A 26,866-nucleotide genomic window follows, 5' to 3' on the forward strand; every position below is an offset into this window, starting at 1 on the left:
TCGGGACCCGGTACCCAACAACTCATGGACCGGTACTGGTCCGTGGCCCGGGGGTTGGGGGCCGCTGTGTTAGACCATATATACAAAATTGGATGAAAAACAAAATAGAAAACTGACAAAAGAGAAACTGAATCTGAAAATCAAATAAAACACAAAATCAGAACAAAGAACTGTGTGTAGTGCAGCTATGGGCTAGCTATGCTACATTTCTTATGCTTGTATCTAAAACATAATCTAAAGTGATTTAACACTTAATTGTTAAACTTTCTCATATTATATGTTTTCCATATCTCCATAGTGGCTTTTGTATGTGTCAATAATGAGAGAAAAATAGCACTTAAAGAGTGCTGATCTTCTCAGAATATAGATTCATCAAACACGCTTCCAGGCTGATCAAACATATTTTTCTAAAAACCAGGGATTTGACTTGAAGTTTATCCTTTAACACAGGAAACTCTCTCTAACTGGTAAGACGAGTGTACATGTTTGAAGCCTGAATGTAGTGCATACTTTAAATCACCGGTTCCTATCTCGTGGCTGTGGCAGCCATGTGTCTACATCCTGTTTGTCCTTGTTGGCGATTTGTTTGTTTAACAGTGGAGCAAAGCAATGCCCGCCGTGCTTGAGCAGATCAAGCGTAAACAACTGACTTTCGAGTCTGCCGCAGGATATCACTATCACCTCCACTCATCACATAATTAAAGCCCCTCCTCCCAACAGGGCTCTGGTGGTTCTGGACAATGTGAGGAGAGACGCACAAACTGTGAAGCCTCTGAACATCGAATGGCTTTTTTAGAAGAAGGGACAGCGACATCCTGTTGAGTCTCGAGTGCTTGGTTCAGTGGAAGGAGAGTGTCTTGCATTATGCATGGTGGTTGTTATTTTCATCACATGGTGCTGTCAGGCATCATTGTCGTTCCTGCTCCGTCAGCACAAATTGCAGTATGTGTTCACAGATTGCTGTCGTGGTGTCTACTTTAACCCTCTCTGTTTTAGTCCCTCTGTACTTTGTTTTAGTGGAGTTTGGAAATGGCGCTTTAAGAACCCAGCGGGTCCATTAACAGGTCCCATCTTCAGAGTGGTGGCTTCAGGTTTGGGGGAAGGAAGAGGTTTTAAAATTTTGAGCTGGTTGTTGTGACAAAGCTGGTCCTCACTGTCAGGCCACTCGAGAGAATGAGAGGGAGAAAGAGGCCGTGCTCTGGAGTCCATGCATTATTTCACACACAGCAAGTGACAGCCCAGCACACGGGCACAAATGCCAACAAATGCTGGGGTGTCACTGAGAGGTATGTGTGTGTTTATGCGTGAGCATCTTTCATCTCTGCGTGTGTGTTTCCAGCTTCATGCCACTGCTGCTGTGAAAGCTGCCAGTGTACAGCATGCTTCACAGCCAAATAACCTGGATTAAGATGGGAAAGGATTTAGACAAGTTGTTTAAAGTGTTTTGAGGCCATGTTTTGTAAAAGATGGGCGTGAAAAGAACTGCTGCAGTGTCTCAGAGCTCTTTAACAAAGCGTCATAAGTGAATGAACAAGATAGTAAGCAGAAAGTCGTTGGATTTTGTTCTGTCACTGGTTTGTCTTCTGGTGACTGGTAAACTTAAGCTGTTGCAGAAATGGAAGCTATCAGAATCTACACTGGTCTGTGAAGGCCCTTCACCTGGAAGATTGACTTATTTGGCTTAAATGTACGCATCATTAGGTCAATTTACACCACGATAGGAAAAAAAGAGAGACGTTAGAAGCTGATAAGATAGAAAACTGTGATTTTTACTGTGTACTGCTGATGGAATCTTTCATCCATAAAAACTGATTGAAGGTTTCTTTAGGTTAATAACATATTAGGATCATATTAGTTTGTTCAGTGCATGTCTCAGCAGCACAATCCCAGCAAACATGTTTGCTGGCACATTATTTATGAGGAAACACCATACAGTGAAATGTGACTATGGAAGATGAACCATAGAACAGTTTTTATTATTTAGAGAAGTATGACAGAAGGTCACTGATTCAAAAACACAGTTCAACCGTATCTTATCGATATGCTGCAACAGTGAACGCTATCAGGTCATAGTTCATAATTCAGACTAACTTGTTGTTGTTTTTTATTTCACTTGAGGGCAACTGGCTCCATAGTGTTCTGGTTTATGTGTTTAACTAACAAGGGAAAGATCTCCTGTTTGAAATAATCTCTTGGTGTTTGTGTCAGGAAAATCATCTGGTGTAAAAATCTGCCAGATTAGCTGTGTGTGGTAACCCCTCATCGACAAGGGAGTGGCTCAAAGCAGCTTTTTTTTCCCCAGTTCAGTTCAGTTTTATTTATATATAACCACAACAACAGTTGCCTCAAGGCACTTTATATTGTAAGGTAAAGACCCTACAATAATAAAGTATGACTGTCTTCTTAATGTGGGTATGCCCAGATTATATGCAGCCCCACTGGGGGTCCATCTGTAGGCCATGTGACTCCGCCCACATGTTTGCTGGGATACAAAGTATTTTTATATCTCATTTTAGTTACAGTGATTTTATTCTTCTTTTATTTTAGTATTATTATTATTTATTCTCTGTTACTTAATCATCTAAGAATGTGATTGCAAACAGCAGGAAATACAAGGGTGGGAGTATGTAAACAGTTCTATTTGTCTGGTGTTAGCAGTCTAGTTTTTAAGATATCATCTTTAAATTTTGCATGATGGTTGATACCAATAACACCTCGATTTAATTTAGGTAAAAATCGGGTGAAGGTCACACCAAACGTCAAACTGAGTAAAAATTTTACATTACTCACAGTTTATGGAGGGTCTTGACAATAATATACTAGTTTTGGGGGACATGAGTCATATGAAAGGTCATAGAGAGAGCTGTACAGCACACGGTTTTCAATATGATGCCGTGAAATGTACCAAACTGATAGACAGCAAATATATCTTCTGCTCCAATCATATGGGTAAAACACACCATTTTGCTATGTAATGCTTCAAGACTGTAGGTCAAAGGTCAGGGTCACACAAATGAGGAAAAAGCTTTAGCTCGCATGTTGTATTAAAAACAAAAAACACAGTTTTAGTATAGCTCTTGCTTTTCTGGACCAGTTGGGTTCTCTGTATATTATTCTTGCCTGCTTGAGTTCATTATACTGCAAACTCTTCACTATAATGCTTCAGTTTCACTATTTGTTTCTCCATTCAGTTTGAAACCTGCTGATAACGACAGAGGGAAATAGAAAGAAAGAGCGGGAAGAAAAAAGTCCAAAGTAGAGGAATTACATTGGAATCACAGTCAGAAGAAAGATGGAGGTTGTCTGTCTCACTTTCATTGGCGATTAGTCAGGAACAACTATGTGAACGCTTTGTTTAGATGTGTGTATTTGTGCACACTGCCCTATTTGTGTGTTTGTGCATTACGTCTGAGCCTAGTTCCTCTTTCCCCTCCTGACATTCCACTTCCCGTCACAGCAGCCTGGCGCTTCCAGATAAGGCCTTCCAGTACGTTCTTCCTTCCTGTCATTGCTCTCTACGCCATCCAGCACCAATTCCACCCCACAGAGATCAATCCCGCTGATAACAGCTTGCCACCAAAATGAATAATGGCTTCTCCACACTTCAGTACAAAGACTGAGGTTTGTGGGTAAAAAGCAGTCTCAGTGTGGAGAATATCCACGCTCAAGTGAGCGACTCAAGTCTGCTGCTCATACTATGTCAGAGTGGCCTCAGATACTTAGTGAGCATGGATCAATAAGTTGTAACCTTTTGTGCTTGATGCATATTGTTAAGGTGCAGCAAGGCTTCAGCAATGAACCTGGCAGAGGCTCAGTGAGAAAGGGTTTGTTAAAGCAGCTGATTAAGTGAGCACGTCCCATCCTCCTACATCTATATCCCTGCTGCTGAGGGGGAAGAGGGGCTCACTCGTAGAAAGAGAGAGAGAGGAAGAGCATCTGAAGCTCTCTCTCTCTGTTTCATTTTTACCTTTTGCACAAGCATACAGGTGCTTAGTAACTGAAGTTTGACCCCACTGTCTACTGTCCTGAGGGACTCTGGGTAACAGAGCAGGCGGTACACACAATGACTCGATTTAGAACGAGACTCTTACTTGCAAAGGAACAGCACTGACTTTGTTACCCCTCCTCCCCTTTTTACTCCATAACGAAGCACGAGCTGTAAAAGAGAAGTGAAGGGAGTGCCGCTGTGTGACGACTTTGTTCACTTTTCAAAAATATATTTTTCCCTTTCAAAAGATGCAGAAGAAAAAACATGAAACATGGAAATCTGGTTTATAGATGTGCTTTCTGTTCAATATGCTGGTATATGTACGTTTATTTATGTTGTTTAGAAATAAATCCAATATTATTTACTGCAGAGCTCACACTGACAGCTCTGGCTTCTCTGAAAAATCAGAAAATGCAAATTAGATTTGATTCTTTTTTTTAAGCATGAAATAATTATTAGCCCTGCGACAGGCTGGCGATCGGTGCAGGGTGTGCCCCGCCTTAGGTCAGGCAAGCGTCGGGCTTGCAATGCTGGCAGAAAACCAGATTCTGATGCGTTTAACGTTGTCCTACAAGACAATACATGAATCACAGGGGACAGTAAAACTGAGTGCCCGATAGCTTCAGTACTGATCCCAAAATGAAATTAAAAGTTGCATCAGTGCAGCAGTATGAGTCAGTATTTAAAAATAATGCACATCTATGAATTATTGCAGTTGTGAAAATATCCTAATAACCCCTTTAGCTAAATAATGAATTTATCCAGAATTAGTTCCATTTTTTTTGTAATGATGTTTAAGTAAAGATACAGTCATGTTTCATTCAACAAAAGAGACTCATTTAGCAGAAAGCCATTCACATTTTGCCTCCTGCAGCTCAGTGTTGTTGTCACAGTCACTGTCTATGTGTTCAGCACGCAGCAGGCAGGACATCTGCTCATGCTGACAGAAAAGATCACATCATAGCAGCTCTCACATAACCTCACGGGTCACCTGTTGGTCCAAGTTTCTGGTTTTGTAGCACAGGCCACAAGCTTTGGCCTATTAATCCTTTGTTCTGACCTTTTAGAGAGTTTCCTTACAAGGGACAGCAGATTCACCCTTAACATTACCTGGTGAGACCTCAGCAGATATTATTTTTTGTTTGCTCTTTTTTTCAGAGTTTGGGAGTAATTTTCAGTTACTTACTCAAGGCACAAAATATATGGAGGAAACACCAGTGCTGTTTGGGGATTGCAATTTTTCTCTGTTTAATAAACCTGGCTCTAAAGATTTAATGTTACTGATCCTGCATGAGAGAGCGGTGTTTATAGTCTGCCAACGAATTAGAGTCATTTCTATCCACAAAATCCTGCACTGATACCTTTAAATCTTACTATGATGGCAGGAGTATATATACAAGATTTATTAATATCTGAATGTTTCAAAAGATTTATGTTGTAATGTTTAGTCAGTTCCACGTGTTAGCAGGTGGATGTCAGTGTACTGTTTGGATGTGTATGCTCTCTGCCAGATGTTGCCATCCATCTGCTCGAGCTCCAGATGTGTATGCCTCTTTGGAGAGTCTTACCACGAGCACTGCTTTTGAACATTGATGGGATTATGAGTGTTGAGACTTACCAAGGGGCCCTTGCTGCTTTCCCATCTTACCCAATCAACTCTGAGTGCAGCAGCGATGAGAAGAAAATCTACCATGCAAACACATCTGTCCTCATACACATGTGGGGTAACTATACATAAACATAACCAATTTAAAATAATTGAATACTATAGTGCTATATACTGTGATCAGTGTCACTTATGTATGCAGGGCCATTAGTGCCAGTAATGACTGGCTTTATGGCAGTAATAGAGGCTATAGCATAATTATAATCTCTCTAGCTACAACAATAATTTTAGCATAAATATAGGTTCATTCAGTGAGATCATTTTGTACTAGATTCACAAACTGCTGTTATAGCAGAAATGATGGCCCACCACCCCCCAGCAGGTCATGGCAGCCACCTGCAAGACAAAATCGCTATTATTATGCTCGTGTTTCCTGTTTTATAGTAAGGAATGATAATGGTATATGAGTCCAAACCTCTCCTGAACTCAGTCGCTGAGTGACAAACAGTGAAAGACAAACAGTGTTTTCAGGCTCAAACTTCAGACAGCATCTGTCAAGATAGTTCAGTTTTATGTTCATTGCCAGAATTATTTCTGACAACCGCAAAATCCTCTGGACACAATGATAACATCGCCCAGCTGAAGACTGACTGAAGCAAAAGGCAACATGAGCAAATTCAGTCCATGTCTGGATTTTCATGACTGTGATTTACTGTTTCTAAACAAGACTGGCAGCTTAAAAATGCGATTCTGATTTTTTTTTATTTATTTATTTTTATTTTTTATTTTTATTTTTTTGGAGGGGGGGGGGGGGGGGAGGGTGTTGCCTAGCTTTGAGAATCTTGATATCCTTTATTTGAGTAAAACGCCTCATGAAGTGAGGCCAACTGCAATACAGTACGAACTAAGAGTGCCAGTCTGAAAGTTTGCTGGTGCTGGTGGAGAGCACTGCCTGACACATTCTTTGGGTTGAGATCTGGTAACAGCAAAGGCCACAGCATATGATTCCCATAGTTTAACAAGTCATTTACTGGGTCCAGTAAAGATGGGCATCAACACATTGGAAAAGCCCACTCCAATCATTATTATCTCCAACATCTGCTGTCTGAATTGTGTTATATTTTGCATCATATTTTATAAACTCATCTTGTGTTTAATGTTTTAAAATCTTAAACTGCACAATAACTAGTTACCCTGTCCAGCTGCCAGCTTAGACGTAACAATAATAATAATAATGATAATAATGCATACTAATAATAATGCAGGGTGCCTGTTGAAGCACTCAATACATCTTCAGTTTATCAAGACAACCTGAAAAAAATCAAACATGATGTAAATTACAGTGAGAAAAAAACTGTTTCAAATCAATGCAAATTTTCATGTAGGTGTCACCATTAGAATCAGGATCAAAACAAATATTCTCTCATTCTTTCTCGTGGCAAACAGCAGATGATTCCTCTGGTTACAAGAAGTCCAGTTGTATAAAAGGAAAACAGCACTTCAGCTCCCTTTACTATGACCTTAGTAAACACTTTCCTAATGTCTCAGCTGCTAGTTTAAAGTTCATCGGATTTATTTTGTCAGGTTTTTTTTTTTTTTTTTTTGGGAGGCTAGGCCAGTCTTGTGTCTCGATCCTATGAGCGTGCAGGATGCCTCTTTTTCTAAGTCAGACACAGACAAAGATTGTGTGCTAACAGTTTTAACACAACAGGACTCTACTAACCATTTAGTGTCATTGCAGTGGCAATTCAACTCAATTCAGTTTTATTTATAAAGCATCAAATCACAACATCAGTCGCCTCAAAGTGCTTTATATTGTAAGGTAGACCCTACAATAGTACATACAGAGAAAAACCCAACAATCATATGATCCCCTATGAGCAAGCACTTTGGCGACAGTGGGAAGGAAAAACTCCCTTTTAACAGGAAGAAACCTCCGGCAGAACCAGGCTCAGGGAGGGGCGGGGCCATCTGCTGCGACCGGTTGGGGTGAGAGAAGAAAGACAGGATAAAGACATGCTGTGGAAGGCAGTGAGAGAGATTAATAACAACATCCATCTTTTATATACAGCATATGTTTTTGAGCCATGACAGAGCGAGTATTTTGTCCCTCAGCATATCTGGAGAATAGCCAGTAAGGGGCTGAAGACTTGGAAATGTTGACAGGTAAAGAAGTATTTTAAAATAATAACACTCAAAATGTGCCTCAGAATCAAAAGCACTGTTTAGTTGTTCACTTCTGTTTCTGGTGTCAGCATTAAATTCTTTCCAGTAGTGTTCCCAGATGAGTGAAGTGAACTATATACTTGTGGCCTGAATGAGGAACACATCAGATCATGTTTTCCATTACACTAAAAGTTAGTTCTTTACTGTCACTTCCAAAGCCAGTTGGGGTAAAATGCAAATAGATAGCACTTCTGCCCCAGGTTTGGGGCAGAAGACACTGGAAGTCCCAGGCTTTTCTAAGCCCAAGTCAGCCAAGTGGAAGCTAAACTGGCTAGTCTTTTAGCATCAATTCATATGTAAATTAGGTTGTTACTTGAGAAGTGGGGGAGTGGGGGTGTGTGAATGATTGCGGATTTCTAACTGCCAACTGCCTCTTTGTTAGTGTGTGGGGGTGGGGAGCTGCTAAAAGCTGTGAACTTCCTTTCCTGTTGAGGTCAATGAAATTGTCACCTTGCGGGGTTTACTAGGCTGCTGCTCAGCAAACCTGTGAAACCCACAGTATAACCCTAACCCTGCAGTATATTGCAAGTAAACCTGACAAGTTTGGGATCAAGTTTTGGGTGGCTAACTGCCAACTGCCTCTTTGTTAGTGTGTGGGGGTGGGGAGCTGCTAAAAGCTGTGAACTTCCTTTCCTGTTGAGGTCAATGAAATTGTCACCTTGCGGGGTTTACTAGGCTGCTGCTCAGCAAACCTGTGAAACCCACAGTATAACCCTAACCCTGCAGTATATTGCAAGTAAACCTGACATGTCTTCCCATATCTTGGGCAAGGGAGGTACATTTGCAAGAGAGTTGGCTCACTCTCATATGGCTGGGAAGAAGGCAAGAAAAGAACAGTTGCTTTGGACACAACCCTCCACACCGTTTTTGTTTGTTGTTTTTTTTGTACTGTTTTTATCAATAAATCTCAGCAACAAAGGAAATACACCCATGTGTGTTGATTTCTCCCTAAGATGGCAAACAGAAACACAAGTTTCCTTGTGGGTTAGGGTAACCCTAACCCTAGGGTTAGGCTAACCCTAACCCCTAACCCTAACGGCTCAGCACCACCTTATTTACATAACAAAAGCAGCAGTTCACAGTTCAGTCCAGGATATTAGCTAAAAGCTTACCAGCCATTTGGCTGGTTGGTGGGTTTTAAACGTAGAAAAGCCAAATGGCTGCTCTCTGGGAGTTCCAGTCAACACTGGAACTCAAGGAGAGACAATACGGAGTACTTGCTCAGTTCCTGACTGAAGAAAATGAGCTTAAAATGAGGTTGTGTTTAATCCCAGCAACAATGCAAAGCTCTCCATTATGTTTGTCATAAGAATAAGAGGAGCTAAACCAACGTAAATCTGTGGCCAAGCTTTAAGGAAGGATACCATGTGCTCTAGATGTCCAGTCGCATATTTGTGTATGAAATTTCTATCTTTGGTCATTGTTCCTGGTTCTCTGCCAACACAGAGCTGACACTGAGCAAACTGCTGTTTTTCCATAAACATTTCCTCCCAGTTCAGAGACTTACTTTATCAGACGGATGTCTCCCTAAATAATCTATCCACAAGTGGCTCTTTCAATTCAATTCAATTCAATTCAATTTTATTTATATAGCGCCAAATCACAACAAATGTCGCCTCAAGGCGCTTCATAGATACAGAGAAAACCCCAACAATCATATGACCCCCTATGAGCAAGCACTTTGGCGACAGTGGGAAGGAAAAACTCCCTTTTAACAGGAAGAAACCTCCGGCAGAACCAGGCTCAGGGAGGGGCGGGGCCATCTGCTGCGACCGGTTGGGGTGAGAGAAGGAAGACAGGATAAAGACATGCTGTGGAAGAGAGACAGAGATTAATAACAGATATGATTCAATGCAGAGAGGTCTGTTAATACATAGTGAGTGAGAAAGGTGACTGGAAAGGAAAAACTCAATGCATCATGGGAATCCCCCGGCAGCCTACATCTATTGCAGCATAACTAAGGGAGGATTCAGGGTCACCTGGTCCAGCCCTAACTATATGCTTTAGCAAAAAGGAAAGTTTTAAGCCTAATCTTAAAAGTAGAGATAGTGTCTGTCTCCCGAATCCAAACTGGAAGCTGGTTCCACAGAAGAGGGGCCTGAAAACTGAAGGCTCTGCCTCCCATTCTACTTTTAAATACTCTAGGAACAACAAGTAGGCCTGCACAGTGAGAGCGAAGTGCTCTAATAGGGTGATATGGTACTACAAGGTCATTAAGATAAGATGGGGCCTGATTATTTAAGACCTTGTATGTGAGGAGCAGGATTTTGAATTCAATTCTGGATTTAACAGGAAGCCAATGAAGGGAAGCCAATAGAGGAGAAATATCTTTGATAGCTTGAATACCCAGGGGACTGTTACTCCTCTGTTCTCTCACTCTACTCAGCAAATAACCCAGTCCCACTTGTTTATTGTGCTTATTGCCTCAATCATCAGGTGCTTTTCTTATTCTGAGGATGGATTTTCAACTTAGAAACATCTTGTGCAAAAACAAAAAGTTTCAGTTGCATTTAGGTTGGAAGGGATAACGAGCAAAATAAGTGTTTCCTCTGGGGACAGTGAACTTTGCCTGTCACTTCCTGCCTCTTTGTTTCTGATGCCCCCCTGCCCCCCGCCCCTATGTGTTCTCTCTGGAATTGTGTACTTACTAATTAGGATATACAATGTCTTCTGTAAGACGGGAAGACAGGATGTTTTTGAGGATGCTGGGCGTGCCTTAACATATTATTATATATTTTATGATGACACGGTAGATATGCAGCACATCTGAATGAACACCTATCAGTCATGGTTCTCCTTGTTCTTTACAAAGGTGCTGTTAGCATGAAACAGCTATGCTAGCACCTTGCATAGGTTACTGGGATTTTGCGATGCTCATTTTGACAAAAATTACACAAAATAAGCTTTAAACTAAATGCCCTTAATAAAGGCCGTTCAATGTAAACAGGTGGGTGTGTCTCTCTAATGCTTTCTCTCAGTGTCTCGTCCAATCACCAGAGTTCATTATGTTATTATATCATTATGTTCTCCATATGTTGTCCAAAATAATGGGATAATCCAGAACATACACTCAATACCAGAAAGCCATCTATGATTTTCTCCTAGCAAGTTCTTTGACATCTTCAGTTAGCATTATTAAGCGTCAGTCGCCCCTCCCCCCATCCACACCACTGCGATATCTTTGTGTCAAAACAAGATGAATGCCTCTTGCTCTCTTCCTGCAGAGCCCTTATCTTCGATTCAGAGCGCCGTCCTTCCCTCTCTCCTTCCTCGCTTCTTTCAAGGGTGTGCAAGACTACGCTCTAAATTATGGAAAAACCCAAACGCATTTCCAACACCGAATAGTTACATCTTAAAAGATGAGCAACACTTAAAATAAGCAAGATAGAAGCTGTGAATCCTAATAAGAGGAAACTGTCAGAATCTCAAAATCCTTTGGGAAATTTAATGAGCCTGCAAGAATGAGCCAATCGTGATGATTAGAATCAGACTGCAATGAAGAACGTGTGTCTTTACTGCACACACCTGATTGGGCTTTTGCTCACTAATAAAACAGGTGGTTTTGTCTCTCTGGCATGCAAACACACACACACACACACCTAACCATGCAAACATCAGCATCTGCCACTGCTAGTTCTGAGAGCAGGGAGGCGGTTCTAATGCAGGGTGTGCATTGCACCATGGGAGGACCAAATGGCGTCATTATGGACCGTGTCCGCTCCTTCAGTGCCAGACAAGTTGCTTTCATGTCCCCCAAATCCTAGTCTTTCTTCTGCTGCTGTGTCTTTTACAGCATATCGCTGTGCAGCCCGCTGTCCCCCAAAGGTCAGCTGATTCCTGATCAAAGCATTTCATAAGAGTAAAACCTTTTTGTTGATAATCAACATATCTAATCAGTTTCACTTCACTTTGTGCTGGCTTAGAGCTCCGTGCTCAGCCGGCATCAACAGAAATGCATTATGGATCGAGTGCTGCGATAACGCAGCAGCTGAAGGCACGCAGCATGTAGCTGAGAAACATGCACATGTCTGTTGGCGCTCGTGTTGCTGTCCTTACTTTTTATGTGTTTATGCTTCCAGCCAGCCCGCCAAATCCTTTCAATGGCATCCAGAAACACAATCACCAGAATCTTGCGAGAATCACATCATAATCACGTGTTTTCCCACTGAGAAATAAGCCCGATTCCAAGAAAACTAATGACAGTTCTGTGTCCTGCTGCCCAGAGCTGAATATAAACACAGGAAATGCCACCTGGCGCGTGTGCATTTTTCAAAGTGACACTGATTAACCCAGGGAGGCACCACAGTCAAATACAAACCAAGGTCTGTTTATCAGTGCAGATGGCAGCTTACGTGACATGTTAACTCCTAATTTGTTATGTGCAGCACACGTTTCACATGGACTTATGGATCTTAGATTAATGCTTACTGTATTGTGTAAGTTGCACTTGCAAATTGACTGTTAGTGTACGGATGGAAATTTGCCCATAGCTTTCTTTTTCTCCGGGATTGTCCTGAAATCTGCATTTATCATCTTAGCTTAGCTTATCTATGTGGTGTATTTCTGGAAATTGCCATCATTCCAAATTTGGCTATTTAGACAGCAAGCAAGTGGCAAATTACCTGATATCACTGTGACATGCCCATATGGAAAAGAAATCAAAAAAACTTGCATCACATTTGGCTTACTTCATATAGTGAATCATATAAGGCTTATATGATTTACTCATGAAAGTCGCCACTTTCTCATTACTTTCATATATTGTTTTAGTAAGTATCCAAAACAAAGTTTCATTTACATAATTTTTCAAGGGATCTTATATCCGTTTTCACTCTTGTGTGCTTTTCATATAAGTTTCACACAAGACAGATACAAACTTTATAAGATTTATATATATTTTTTTCATATGGGTGTTTATGTTAAAAACTTATTCAATCAGTAAGTTTCTACTCTTGGTTCACATAATAACAGTAAAGGGGGAAAAGCTGTTTGCTAGGCATATGTACTTGTCTGTATTTCATCCAGCTGTACGCTCAGGGAGTCAGACAAGGACAAAGGTCCTAACATTGCCTGCGTTGTGTGCAGACAGGCATGTTTAATTATTGAAATACTGCAGTAGCATTTCTTGGAAAGCAAATAATTGTTTAGAGCTATAACAATAAATGTATTGTATCAAATATAAACAATACAAGCTTTTATATAAACAGTAACAGTTGAGCCTTAAGAGTTTTTTCCATTATTCTTTGTAAAATAGCATGATATATGCTACCCTTAAGAAAAGGTCAGTGAGTCAAATGTGGGAGTAGTCCAGCAGCTGAGAGTGTGTTAAAGGCTGTTGGTGTCTCTGTGTGGACAACTTCCTGTCTGACCCCGAATACTGGACTTCAGTTTAATGCTGCCTACCAAGACAAACAGACTAATCCTGGAATATCACAGCACTATCAGGACGCCCAGCTTTTTCCTCCCTGCCGTCATCCGCACAATGCAGAGGAAGTGTGTGTGTGTGTGTGTGTGTGTGTGTGTGTGTGTGTGTGTGTGTGTGTGTGTGTGCGCGCGCGTGCACTTGTGTGTAGAGGCTGTATGCGAGGGGCTGTCTGTGATTTTTATCGTATATATAGTATATAGTGTATATATAGTAGATGATGAGAACTTTCCCCTCTTTTTCCATAAAGGGTCATTTTTCTATAAAGGCTTATTCAGCTCTACGGTCGTTTTAATCAAAGACAGTGCAGTCGTCTTACTCCTTGCTCCTTTTCCTCTTTTTTGTCCAAACCTGCAGGGGAATTGGAGTTCCATTGTATTCTGTCACCAGATAAGAAGCACTCTTTCAGACTGATGAGACTGCCTTTTTTTTATCTGCATATGTTTAATAAGAGCTTAAAGCTCAGGCCATTGGCATTATTTCGTAATTTTTCCTCTGTGGCCATTCCCACGATGCTTTGATCAGATGGAAGGAAGCTTCAAATTAACCAGAGCTGCCACTATTCTTGTTAAAGGCCTAGCTGCTTTCAAAAACCTGCACACCACAATGCAAAATAAGCACTGCCTCATAACATTAGAACAGGCGAATTATGTCTTATGTCACTATGTGATGTGCAGGAAACTGGGATTGCAATGATTGGGTGAAGGGAAGGTGAGAGTTGTCTGTCTGTGTGTGTGTCTAAATTTCAAGATGTAAATCTTTGTTGTAAATGGTCTGTTGACCCATTTTCTGGCCTTTTTTTGCACATCGAAATCTGAGGCAACATTTATCTCTTTTTATTTAGACTATTAAATTTAGAACTTGACATTTTCACTGGTCTTTCTTACAATAAAAATGAAACAGGATCTGTAGAGTTGCACCAGTCACAACAACAGTCATCTCAAGGAGCTTAATAATAAAGTCTGACTATTGGCTAGCTAAAATATGAAAAAGTCCAGCCATCCTGCAAAGTTGCATATTTGATAGAAAAATATAAAAATTAAATAATTTTGCATTTGAAATGACAACAATGACAATTTGTGAATAGTAAAATACTTTTAGCATGAAGTTGTTAGTCACAAACATGAAGAAAATGTCATTTTCATTCCGCTTTCATGCAAGATTGAGCAGCCTCGTTCACCCATTCACACTCATTCATACAAACACTTTTTGTGCTTAGTATCTGACATTCACTCACATTCATACTGTGATGGATGTATCACAGAGCAACTTGGGGTTAGTATGTTGCTATCTTCATATTTTTATGTGAATATTTTTCATTTTTTAAAACACGAATTGCAACAATCTCAAATTTTTAAATGTTTAGAATCATAGATTTGCATTCATTATAGACGAGTAACATAGACAAGAATTATGGTCGCTTGGATCTGTAGCTGTAGTGTAAACAAACACTTCACCCCTCTTTGACCAGAGTTTTTACCAGTACATCAGCTCCTTGGCTGGTAACTGGTGGGATACCAGCAGACTAGTGGATCAGAAGGCTAAAATTAGCTAATAATCTATAGTGATTTAAGCTACATTAGCTAATGTTTTTCAGGCTAAATGGTAAATGGCCTGTATTTGTATAGCGCTTTTCTAGTCCCTAAGGACCCCAAAGCGCTTTACACAACCAGTCACCCACCCATTCACACACTGGTGATGGCAGCTACATTGTAGCCACAGCCACCCTGGGGCACACTGACAGAGGCGAGGCTGCCGAACACTGGCGCCACCGGGCCCACTGACCACCACCAGTAGGTAACAGGTGAAGTGTCTTGCCCAAGGACACAACGACCGAGACTGTCCAAGCCAGGGCTCGAACCGGCAACCTTCCGATTACAAGGCGAACTCCCAACTCTTGAGCCACGATCGCCCAGAGAACAATTTATTTGAGAACAAATAAAAAAAGCAGTCATGGCAACATCCCTACATTATCAGAACAGTTTGAATTTTTGCTATATTCCAGTTAAAGTGTGTTTTAAATCTACATCACTAATTTGTGTCATGAAAATACCTGTGCATGTTCTTTCTGCCGCAGCCACCAAAGCCTTTTCATAGCTATTAATGAGAAACCAGCCTTTGTGTGAGCGCACTGTAATATCATGACCTCAACAACACATAAAACCTGTTTACATTCTATCACGTACTGTTGTAAACATACAAGAAAATATAACATTTGAAAATGATTCCATAAAATAATATACTAAAATATGTTATTATTAGTAGATTGCTGTTTTTAGGGGTGCTCTGGTCAAAACGGGTCTAAACTCACCCCATAGCAACTTTTTTGAGATGTGTTGCTAATATCAAATTTAAAGTGAGCAAATGAAAACGGTCAAATTTTTTTTGACATTTGAAATGTTTTCCTTTGTGTATAAATACGGATTTATGAGATTTGAAAACCCTTGCCATTTGTTTTTATTTACATTTTACACAGCATCCTCACTTTTTTGGAATGAAGGTTAAAAATCACAGGCTGCCCTAAAACAGGCATGTCTTTGGCACTATGTGAGACTGACAGACACATGGGGAACTTGCAAACTCCACGCGGAAGTCAAGGTGCAGATCGTTCGTTTTTCCATCACGTGTATCACAGCCGTGTGACAGACTGGTGACCTGTTGAGACTGTACCCGAACGTTTGCCCAGTGAAAGCTGGGAACTAGCACTTTTAACCTTAAATCAAAGAAGTAGTTAAGAAGATGATGGATGGATGGATGGATGGATGGATGGATGACCCTGCCCTGTTCCTACATTCTATTATTACTATTATCATATATTATATGTAGGCAATCACTTGCATCGGTTGTATTTGTTGTTGACAGTTGCTGGTTTGTGTATCTGTCACATGAATAAAAGCAAAGTTCCTTCAGTTCTGATGTAGAATCGAACCAAACTGATCAAACGCAGTGTGTGAATATGGTGTACATCCACTGGATGATAGAGTAAAACGTAAATGTATTAAGTATGAGTGTTAAGGTTCCAGATGTAAAGGCAGAAACTGGATCACTAGAATTCTTTTATGCAAATGACCAGTAACATCTGCTGACATTTAGCTGGTATAATGGTTATCATGTTGACATCAGGGTAAGTGTGCTGGCATACATACACAGTACAGCTGAGACCCTTCATACACATTTAGCTGACTCTGCTTTTTTACTATTGGCCTAATTAGAGATAATGGTGAATTGGTAAATAGATAAATAAAATCTTTAAATTTATAGATGATTTTGATTGACATTTGAATTTAAGTTCTTTACATTTTGCATAAATATGACAGTATTATGCTTGTATTTGGGAATTCTTTTGGCAGACTGTCATACTGCCATTAGGAGAGATATGACTTCTGGTTCATTTTCCATTAGCCACCAGAAGGATTGTTTATGAAACAAAATCATATCAGAAGGGAAACATGTAAGGGCACATCTGATTGGCTAAAAGTTGCTGGTGATGAAAATGTTATCCGTACCCAAACATGAAAAGCATGTCTACCATCTACGCTGCTGCCAAGTTACAAGGAGCACTCACTTCTTCCAGATGTTAATTGGTTCGGCTCTCAAGGACAATGTGCAAGGACGGCGGAAGAACATATCAGCTGTGTCTCTTTGTAATTAGCAGTCAGCCCACAGGCTGAATAAGCATTCACTTTGCATCCCCAGATGTGTTTGTAGCTCTTTAGCAGACTGGAAGAGACCGGGATAATGGATATGTATTTTTGGTAGGTTGAAGGCATAAACATAAACCCTCCCGGCCTTTCGCTATCTCTGTTCTACCAATTAAGCAGCTGCCTTTGTCCTGCTTTCTTCTGTCACTGTCAGGGCATCCAGCTTTTGAGTGGCAGTTTGGTTGTTTGGTGGTTGAAAGAAGGAGACGACGCATTCCTCTCTGCAGCAGTCCTAACATTGTGTTTCTCCTTTAATTATCCTGTGAGGAATGGCAGTCTCGCAGTTATCAGAAGATGAGCTCTGCCCCAGACTTTGGCCCTGAGCCCGTTGTGTGAATGAGAAGTTCTGTGTGTGTGTGTGTGTGTGTGTGTGTGTGTGTGTGCCTGTTTAGATGTCTTTGTGGGGACCAGAAGTTTACTATACTTGTGGGGACCAACAGCTTTATAGCTGTTATAGGGCCCAAAATTCTGATCCCTGCAAGTTTGAAGGCATTTTTGTGACTCATAATGTGGTTTTAGTGTCAGGAGTACAATTAGGTTATGGTTTTGGTTTAGGGTTAGGCATTCATTTTTGATGGCTAGGGTGAGCAGCTAAGGAAAGTACTATGTCAATCAGATGTCCCCACAAGAATCTGAATGTGTGTGTGTGTGTGTGTGTGTGTGTGTGTGTGTGTGTATGTGTGTGCTTGCAGCCTGAATTCATAGGCGTGTGTATGTGTGTGTATGAGACTGCACTGTCTCACTGTTCATTCTGATGATTTTGGGTTGAGATGAATTAAATATCCATCAGTTACTGTGTTTTCACACATTTGTTTTTACATTATAAAATCTAAATTATAATACCTTCAGTATTTTAACATATTTCAATATTTTGTGTGTGTGTGTGTGGTAAAACTTGGACTTCTATTTTTATGAGGACTGTGGAGTGAGAATCAGAAAAAAGTTCTGGATTATTTCTGCATATGTGTGGAGATTAAAGCAAAATGATAGTTTGGGAAAGAGAGAACATTTTTGCTATGAGTAACCTTAGACTTTGATTGTTGGATTTTTTCAGATGTTTTGAGAATACTGGACATCTTCACCTTGATTAAAAAAAACTCTCAGCTTGAAGTTAGTTTTCAGTTTCTTCCTTAAATTTCCTCTTAATTTATGTTAAAAGATTAAATAAGATGCTTGGACAGTGCCACTGTTTCTGTCTTTCTTCTCATCTCATCTCTTATCAATTATTCATGGTGCTTTTGTTCTTTTTGTCCGTAAATGTGCTGTTAATGTTGCACAGACTGTGGATCTCAGTGGAACTAGCCAGACTATATTTGTGGACGGTGGGAAAAAAACACATCTTTCTGTCTTGCTGAGCATACTGTACCACATCTCCAGAGCTAAAAGTGTTCAGTCAGTATCTGTAATTACCGTGGTAGGATGTCAAAGCATTATTTCAAGTTTAAAAGCACTGGGAATACTGATACAATAGATGTCTACTGGTTTGTTGCAAGCCTTAGTATAAGTAAGAATAGTAAGAATTAGTGAGTTATTGCTGTCTTCTATAGCATTTCTTCATGGCCAGGTACAGTGCACACTGCCCAGTTCTGCTTTTTTGATTTTCTTTTCTTAAAGGACCAAAAAAATCTGCAACTATCAAATATTAATACACTGGATAGGCCAAATTATCTGAATTAAAGGTGAGGATATGTAGAAGAAGAAGAGAAAGCACTTTCCTCATGTCTTATAGCTGTTATTGCACGATATGACAGAATTAGTGTAGTAAAAAACGATGTCCAAGATCGTTTAAGCACTATTTTATGATCTATGTCAGCGGTCCCCAAGTCGTTTGGTACCGGGCCGCGAGAGTTGAGGCTCAGCTGTGAAATGTATAGTTTTCAGGGTTTTTATCAGTTTTCAGCGTTATTTTGTTATCGTTTTTATCGTTTACTCGGTTTTCCTGGGTATTTTCATGTGTGTTATGAATAAATCTTCTTTTTTTTGGTACCGGTACTAGTTTTATTTTGTTGTATTTATCCGCGACACCTTAAAGGCCGGTCCGTGAAAATATTGTTGTGCATAAACCGGTCCGTGGCGCAAAAAAGGTTGGGGACCGCTGATCTATGTAACTAAAAACCTGTTTGCAGCATTATTTGAATGCATATATTTATGGTACCGTATTTTTTGCACTATAAAGTGCACTTAAAATCCTTTAATTTTCTCAAAAATCGACAGTGTGTGAATTCTGGTCCTGGACTCTCTGGACTTGTCAGTATTGGTCATTTAATACCATCATCGCCCCTTTGATTTAAACATTCCCATAACTTGACTTGGAAAGTTTTGGAAAGTGACATAAGGTAGAAAAAAGTCTTGTAGTAGACATTAGTGGTATTGTTATGTGTCAAGCGTGAACAGCAACAACTTATGGTCAAAGCATCAGGACATTTTCTGATGCAGGTATCCAAAACAACCTGCAGGCCAGTATTTAGACATCTGTTAAACAACAGCTACTAAGATGAACTTGGGGACTTTCTCAAACGTGAATGCAGCAATTCTACAGGTTTTTGTCCACTGGGGTTTTTTTTGTGTGTGTTTTGGTTTTATTCATTTCATCAGGCAAGGCAAACATGAAGGATTTTCACAGGATGACCTTTGGTCATCAGGACCCAGACCATCTGGTTCTGTTGATCTTTAAGAGTTTTCCTCCTACTTTATAGATACAGGAGCCACCAATCCAGCCTCAGATCTACAGAAAGTGGCCCAAGCCTTATCAGGGGAGGTTTATCTCCATGAGAAAGAGCACGTCATTGCATCTCCACCCATCCTCCAGAGACAGGGTTCAGTGGCAGTGGTGCTCCCTGGAGACATCATTGCCTCACTGTCATCTTCATCCAAGATTATGTGCTCTTTCTTCTTATTCTCAAATCTCTTAAATTAGCTATTTCTCCAAGTTAGACATTAAGAGATGTATTTGATGGTAATATTGCAACAGAGACATCACTTATGTTTGACACCGTATCTTTTTATTCTGTAGCTCACTTGCTTTAACATTTTAACCAAAGCAGCTGATAAGATGCTGACAGGAAGCAAACGACCCGCTCCACCCATCTTTTCAGCATGAAATACGTTAGTTAAGGTCATCCTCATCAAAGCATGGTTTCCGCTTTATCTACACTGAGGTCTGCTGAAGTAAACAGGGATCAGTCCGAAGGGTTTCCTGTAATTAGACAATTAGCACACACAGGAACTTAAACATAGCACAGTATTTTCATCATAGCAACAACTCTGGCTCTGAGATTACATTGTAATCTAAATTAGTGACTCCTGTTCTGCTTTTGAGTTTTCAAAAGTAGAATGGGAGGCCGCTCAGCTCCCAGTTTGGATTGTAGAACACTTTGGTATACAGAGTTCATGGTTCACTCAACAAAGCAAAGGGTCACCAGCTGAGATGGGCAGTAACGTGTTACTGTAATCTGATTACTTTTTTCAAGTAACGAGTAAAGTAAGGGATTACTATTGCAAAAAAGGTCTCATGACAATGACGTAAGCGAGTGCGACGTTCGTGAAAACTGCTGTGTGCAGATCAACAATGGATAATATAACGAGTGCGGCAGAGAGTATGAGCGTGCAGCGTTTAAAGCGTGGAAGTACTGACCTTACTTTGAGTGTGATTCTGTAAAAAGTGACAAAAAACATTAGCGTCCGCTGTTCCCCACGTGGGAGGAAACTTCGCTTTACAGCGAAAAAACCCCTAAACTTCCAAGCAAGCACCGAGTGCGTTACCACGGAATGGGAAATTCACAGACAAACTTCTTCCCCTGACCGCTGCAGCTCACCTGCACCAGGGCAAACATCCGCCTGCTATACAGGTGAAAATAGAGCAACAGGACCGCTGAGTCTTTTATTTATTTATTTATTTATTTATTTTTTGCTGTGTTTCACTTGCATTTATTTGAAAGACTGAGTGTAAACACAAAAAAATATTTTATTTTATGTGCTGGAATGTGCAGAAAATAGGTTTAAATGTTAAACAAATTTCTTCCAGTCAGAGAATGTTGCATATAATTAAATTTTTGCTTGATCCATAAAGTTAAAAGGTTAAAACTAATAAAACAAGTTTTAAAAAGAGACTTTTCCATTTGATTACATTTTGTATGATGGATTCTGCAGAAAAAGTAGAATTGGGCTGAAAGATCTATTTCTTTATTAACTATTCAGGTTGTAAATCGTGTTTTTAAAAAGTAACTAAGTAATTAATTACTTTTTTAAAATAAGTAATCAGTAAAGTAACACGATTACTTTTTGGGGGAAGTAATCAGTAAGTAATTTTTTCAAGTAACTTGACCTACACTGGTCACCAGTCAAACCCGGGTCCCTGCTTTCTGGCCATGTGGTTACCTGCTCACCCACTGAGCTAAACTGGCACCCAGTAGCTTCACTTTCATTTCATCTGTCCAAGGGACATTTTTCTAGAAGTCTGATTGTTTGCAGACCTTCTCCCATGTTCTTCTTAGAGAAGAGTCTTTCCCCTAACTAGCAACTCTAACAACCAAGACGTTCTAGTTTTGGCTTTTTCTTGTTATTCTAAAACTAGGTTTCTATAGTGGTATCAAGAATGGTTGGAAGGACATTTTGCACAGTTCACTATTCTTGATAGTTTTTACCCTGTCTGATAACCCCTGCGGTTATCACCAGCTTTGCAAGTACTGCAGAACTATAGCACTTATTACACTGGGGGACAACAGTGTAACTCCCACTTTTTTCCCAATTCAAATCTACCCTGTAATTATGTCTGTCAACTCCATATCCAGCTTCCAAAGTGGTATCTCTATATATAGTGAAGAAACTGTTACTTTGACAGAGAGAGATGAATAAAAGCTTCTCCAGCGAACCATAAAACACCTTGTTATATCAGACTTAGTGAAATAGCCCTATTATATCCAGCGACACCTATCCAGTCCTCATTACGCCCTTCAGCGAACTCACTCCCATCTGCCCTGCCATCAGTCACCAAGGAATATTTAAAAGTAATTGTCATGAAACGAGCAGAATAGATTTCAGACCTGCCACAGAGGGAAAGATTATGCCTCACTGACCACTGGAAGAGTAAATCTCTGTGGTTTTGTTCATTTCTCTATTTTTTCTGCCAAGTTTTTTTTCTATACATGTTTCATCTTTTTTTCCCAGTGTAGTATGCTCTCATTGGAATCAGGAAGGATTTCTGTCACAAAATCTTCTTAAAGCAGCACTTGGCAAGATTTTGATGGGGAAAAAAATGCCCATGTGATCAGACTAAATCATGAAGCGCAGCTCATCCACACTAATGAGGAGCTGAAAATTTGGCCTGTTTTCCCCCACTGAAATGTTTGTGTCTGGGTTATCCCTGTTGGGAAGTCTTGTATTCCAGAGTCTTACCGCAAAGATTTGAAAGGATTCCGTTAGGTGTTTTCCTGGCCTTGGAAAGTTCACTTTTTTGGCTTAAAAAGTGAACTTATCCATTGCTGGAGTTTCTAATTTGTGTCAAATAGAACAATTTCTGTATGGGCACACTATTCTCTGATCTAGTTTTACATCTATTCTAAATATAAACATTTCAAGATCTCTTGTTGCTGTTTTAGCTTTAGTAAAATCTTCTTCATCCCAGAGAGTCTCCGTTTCTCTTCCTTCCCCTCATCCATTCTGTGAGACATGCAGCAGCCTCTCATTGGGCTCCCTTTAAGCTTATAGCAATCATCAGAGAGCCACTCCACAGTGACTCATTGCATTTATATTTAAGCCTCTTTCTGTCATCTCTACATGTCCACTGATCCAACCATCCATCAGTCAGCACCTCTACAAACAACAGGCCTATCTCACTGCTGCACCAAATCTTCTTAGGGCCTAAAGAGCCATTGACACAATGGATCTCTGCTTCTCCTTGTTTTCTCCTTTCACCCTTTTCATCAGCATTTATTCTTACGCTAACCTTCCACATCTTCCCTTATTTAATCTATCTTATGGCTTCACTAGTGTGATTCTTTGTTAGAAGCAATGTTCCCAAAGGAGCATAGCCCACACATTCTCTCATCACTGTCACTTATCTACTCATCACTGTCACTTATCTACTCCATCTCCACAGTGACTGAGAAACTGATACCTACACCTCCTCTCTATAGAGATCTCTTTACATGGTGCATTGTTGCCATTCACGTTCCACCTGTATAATTTAGAGCTGGAGAAGCAATGAAGCACAAGAGATGTTCATTAGTCCAACAAGTCCAAATCCAACAAGATATTTTGCCAAATCTGTGATGCTTTAAATTGAGCTTTAAATGCTATAAATCAGAATAATTCAGCTTATAATGAGTTTCAACTCACTGTGTGAATTTCTATAGCTTTTGGCCACAGGGGGGCGCTCCTTGCTCAGTGCCAGAGACTGTCTGTTGAAAATAGAAAAGCTAAATACTGTAATGAAATAAGCAACTCTGTGTCCACTACAGAAACAAACCTGGCTGGCTTTATTTTGTTTTTATCATCAGCAGTCTAGTTGCATATAAAGTCTGTGTTTCAGTTCCCAAATAATTTTTTGAGAAACAATTCAAAATTCAAATGAATTTTCTGAGAATTCATTTGATTGTGCAGTTGCAATAATGGCAGTTATTGATTAACAGTAGTACTAATTAAACATTTGACAGCCACAACATCATAGTGCTGTTTTTTAATATTATCTGTTTGTTAGTTTTGTGTTTCTGTTGCTCCAGAGTAGCCATAATGCAGTTAATTAACCTTTAAAAAGCCCAGATATTCAGTACATCATTGCACAATTCTGTATAAAAAACCTATATTTTTTCTGATGTCAAACTATTTCAATTGTTAGGACTTTAATAACTACAAGTCACGTGCCTTGACCTGCACCCCTCTGCTTTGAATATTTAGCCACCACAGAAATAGTGAGTTGTTTCAGGTAATAGTTGTCTTGGGAAGCCTTGTTGATTGGACTTGATTACATCACTTCCTCTACATGTAAATAGTTTTGTTGCGGTAACAACTGTGGCATCTAAATAATGGTACTAATTAGCAGGAAGGTACTGCTGTGCAGTGAAGAAAGCGAATCCATAATGCATGACTTGTATTCGTGTATAAACAGCTCGTTTCAAATGTCTATTTGAAACTATAATGTGGGGTATGAAGAATGTTTGTTCATGTAAGTGGTTTTCCATGTTAAAGTTGTGCTGACAAGAGTCCTGTCAATTTTTATAATGTGCCTACGCCTTTCAAATTTCAACATAAACCACTTCGAGTCAACTGTTGATGTGATTTGTTGCTATATAAATAAAACTGAATTGAATTGAACATGCCATGGTTCTGATGAATACACACAAACATACAGTGCACTTTAGACTTGGCAGCCATGTTCCAATTCACAACAGCCTCATGACAATTTATATTATAAGGTAAAGCCCCTACAATCACTCTGTGCCCTGTGAGCAAGCACTTGGTGACAGTGGGAAGGAAAATCTCCTTTTTAACAGGAAAGACCTCGGATACAACCAGGCTCATGGAGGGACAGCCATCCATTGAGATAAGTCATGGGCAAGGGGAAAGAGAAGAGAGTTCCCAGTTATTAAATACAATAGTGGTGTATAAACACACAGAGAGTGGAAAGAGATGTGTGAAGAAGAAACGTAAAGCGCCCTCAGCAGCCTAACCTTTGCAGCATAAATAAGGGAAGGTTCAGACTCACCTGATACAGTCCTAACTAAAAGCTTTATCAAAAAGGAAGGTTTTAAGTGTATCAAAATTAGAGCGCACATATGCACTTAATCTAAACTGGGAGCTAGTTCCACAGGAGAGCGGCCTGATAGCCAATGAAGAGCAGCTAATATGGGAAAAGTCCACTTAGTACTCTTGATTCAAGTGTGTTTAAATCGCTGTAGTAAAATACTGTGGTCAACAGTATCAAATGGACAAGCACTGAGATGCTTGTCCATTTGATACTTTTTGACCACTGTCAAAAAGTCATGCTCCTGTGTGTGTGTGTGTGTGTGTGTGTGTGTGTTAATTTATATATTTATTTATATAGATTGGGGTTGGTTGTAGCTCAGGCGGTAGAGCAGGTCATCTACTGATCGTAAGGTTGGTGGTTCGATTCCTGGCTTCCCCTAGTCTGCATGCCAAATATCCTTGGGCAAGATATTAACCCCAAATTGCTCTCCGATGCATCCATCGGAGTATGAATGTGTGTGAATGTTACTTAGAAAGCACTTAGAACAATGTGAATGGGTGAATACACAAGTTGTATAAAGCGCTTTGAGTGCTCAGAAGAGTAGAAAAGCGCTTTATAAGATCCAGTCCATTTACCATTTACCATATTAGGTTCACATACTTTCTGCATTTCTCTGTTATGGGTCCCTAAGAAAAAAAGGTGACATATGTGGTTTCTGTTGACTAATTCCATGATTCAAACCGCCCTCATTTTGTAGGAGAGACTGACATTCCCCTGAGAAAACCTTTGATTACAGTAAACACAAATTATGCACAGTCGGTGACTGAGGTTTACAGCCTCTGTCATTTATTTGTCATATTTATCAACTACTTAAATGAACACTTTAACTAATAACAAAAGTGTCACATATAAATATGTAAGCGAAAACCTTGTTTTTTTCTGATTTGGTTGTGTGTGCTGCAGATGTGTTTTGGCTCTCTGCTGCCTCTCTGTGGTCTTAAATAAACATTACATTTCACTGTGATAGTGCTCTCTCTATTCAGCTTGCTTTCATTATCACTATTGCGTTAAATCCAGATAATGCACAAGTTCATCTGTGATAACAGATGAACTTGTGCAAATTCTTTCTCACAGCGATAATAGCTGAACAAGCTATTATTTCACTCCTGCCAGGAAGAGGAGAGCTGGACACTTTTATCTGCGCTCACTAACAAGAAGAGGGGCTGAGTCCTTCTGTATCCCACAACACACACACATACACCTGAACCACTCTTATCTTCACTCCCTTCTACATACGCACCAACATTCCTGTCTATTCACTATTGTATTACTTTTGTAGATAAATAAAGACCAGATTGGTAACAGGGCGCGCATCACAGGGCCCCCGCTCTGGTGTGAGCGTTCTGTGATCGCCCTTGCAAGTAAAAGCTGCAGCGTCTGTGTGTTTCTACCTTTAGTGTCCGGCAGCCTCGCCTCTGTCAGTGCGCCCCAGGGCAGCTGTGGCTACAATGTAGCTTGCCATCGCCAGTGTGTGAATGTGTGTGTGAATGGGTGGATGACTGAATGTAGTGTGAAGCGCTTTGGGGTCCTTAGGGACTAGAAAAGCGCTATACAAATGCAGACCATTTACCATTTAGATTCTTAGCTGAAGAAGTGTCTTTAGAATACATCTCTTGACATAATGTAACATTATAAACTGTGTAAGAAGAGCCGCATGCATATAAAATCATGGATACGGTTTTATAATAATGTCCTTGAAGCAAACTTTTTTCTTCAATGGCAATTATTAAAAAGAAGCTAAGCAGATCCTCATTAATCTTATAATATCATTCTGCTTATAACCTTTTTATTATAAAAAATATGACATCAAACATGAAACAGGCATGAGAAACAAAGAACAATCCAAACATGTTTTCTGCTGCACCTTCAACTGTGCAGGTAATGATTCAGAGTCAGAATTCAATTCAATTGAATCACAACATTAAGGCAGTTTATACTGTAGGATAAACCCTGCAGTATTACATAGAACATTCTAGCAACTGGAGCAAGCACTTGGTGACAGTGGGAAGAAAAAAACCTCTTTTAATAGGAAGAAGCCTCTGCTCTGGGAGGGACGGCTTCTTCTTCTACCACGTCTGGTTGGCTGTGAGGTTGGCAGACAAAAGACACACTGTCTGAGAGACAGAGATTAACAATAGAAATTAATATAGTGATTACAATTATTGATTACATGTACAGT

General features: G+C 40.0%; 1 protein-coding gene and 1 long non-coding RNA gene across 2 annotated transcripts in view; both read left to right on the plus strand.

Annotated features, from left to right (window-relative positions):
- Nucleotides 1-26,866, plus strand: part of esama (endothelial cell adhesion molecule a) — a 58,236-nt gene that overhangs the window by 24,548 nt on the left and 6,822 nt on the right. The gene's annotated exons all lie outside the window — the stretch shown is intronic.
- Nucleotides 9,027-25,923, plus strand: LOC146509322 (uncharacterized). The gene is made up of 2 exons (XR_014876571.1): nucleotides 9,027-17,611; nucleotides 18,008-25,923. It is a non-coding gene; the product is annotated as an uncharacterized LOC146509322 (long non-coding RNA).

Source organism: Neolamprologus multifasciatus, chromosome 10, assembly GCF_963576455.1.
Source record: "Neolamprologus multifasciatus chromosome 10, fNeoMul1.2, whole genome shotgun sequence".
Classification (NCBI taxonomy): Eukaryota; Metazoa; Chordata; class Actinopteri; order Cichliformes; family Cichlidae; genus Neolamprologus; species Neolamprologus multifasciatus.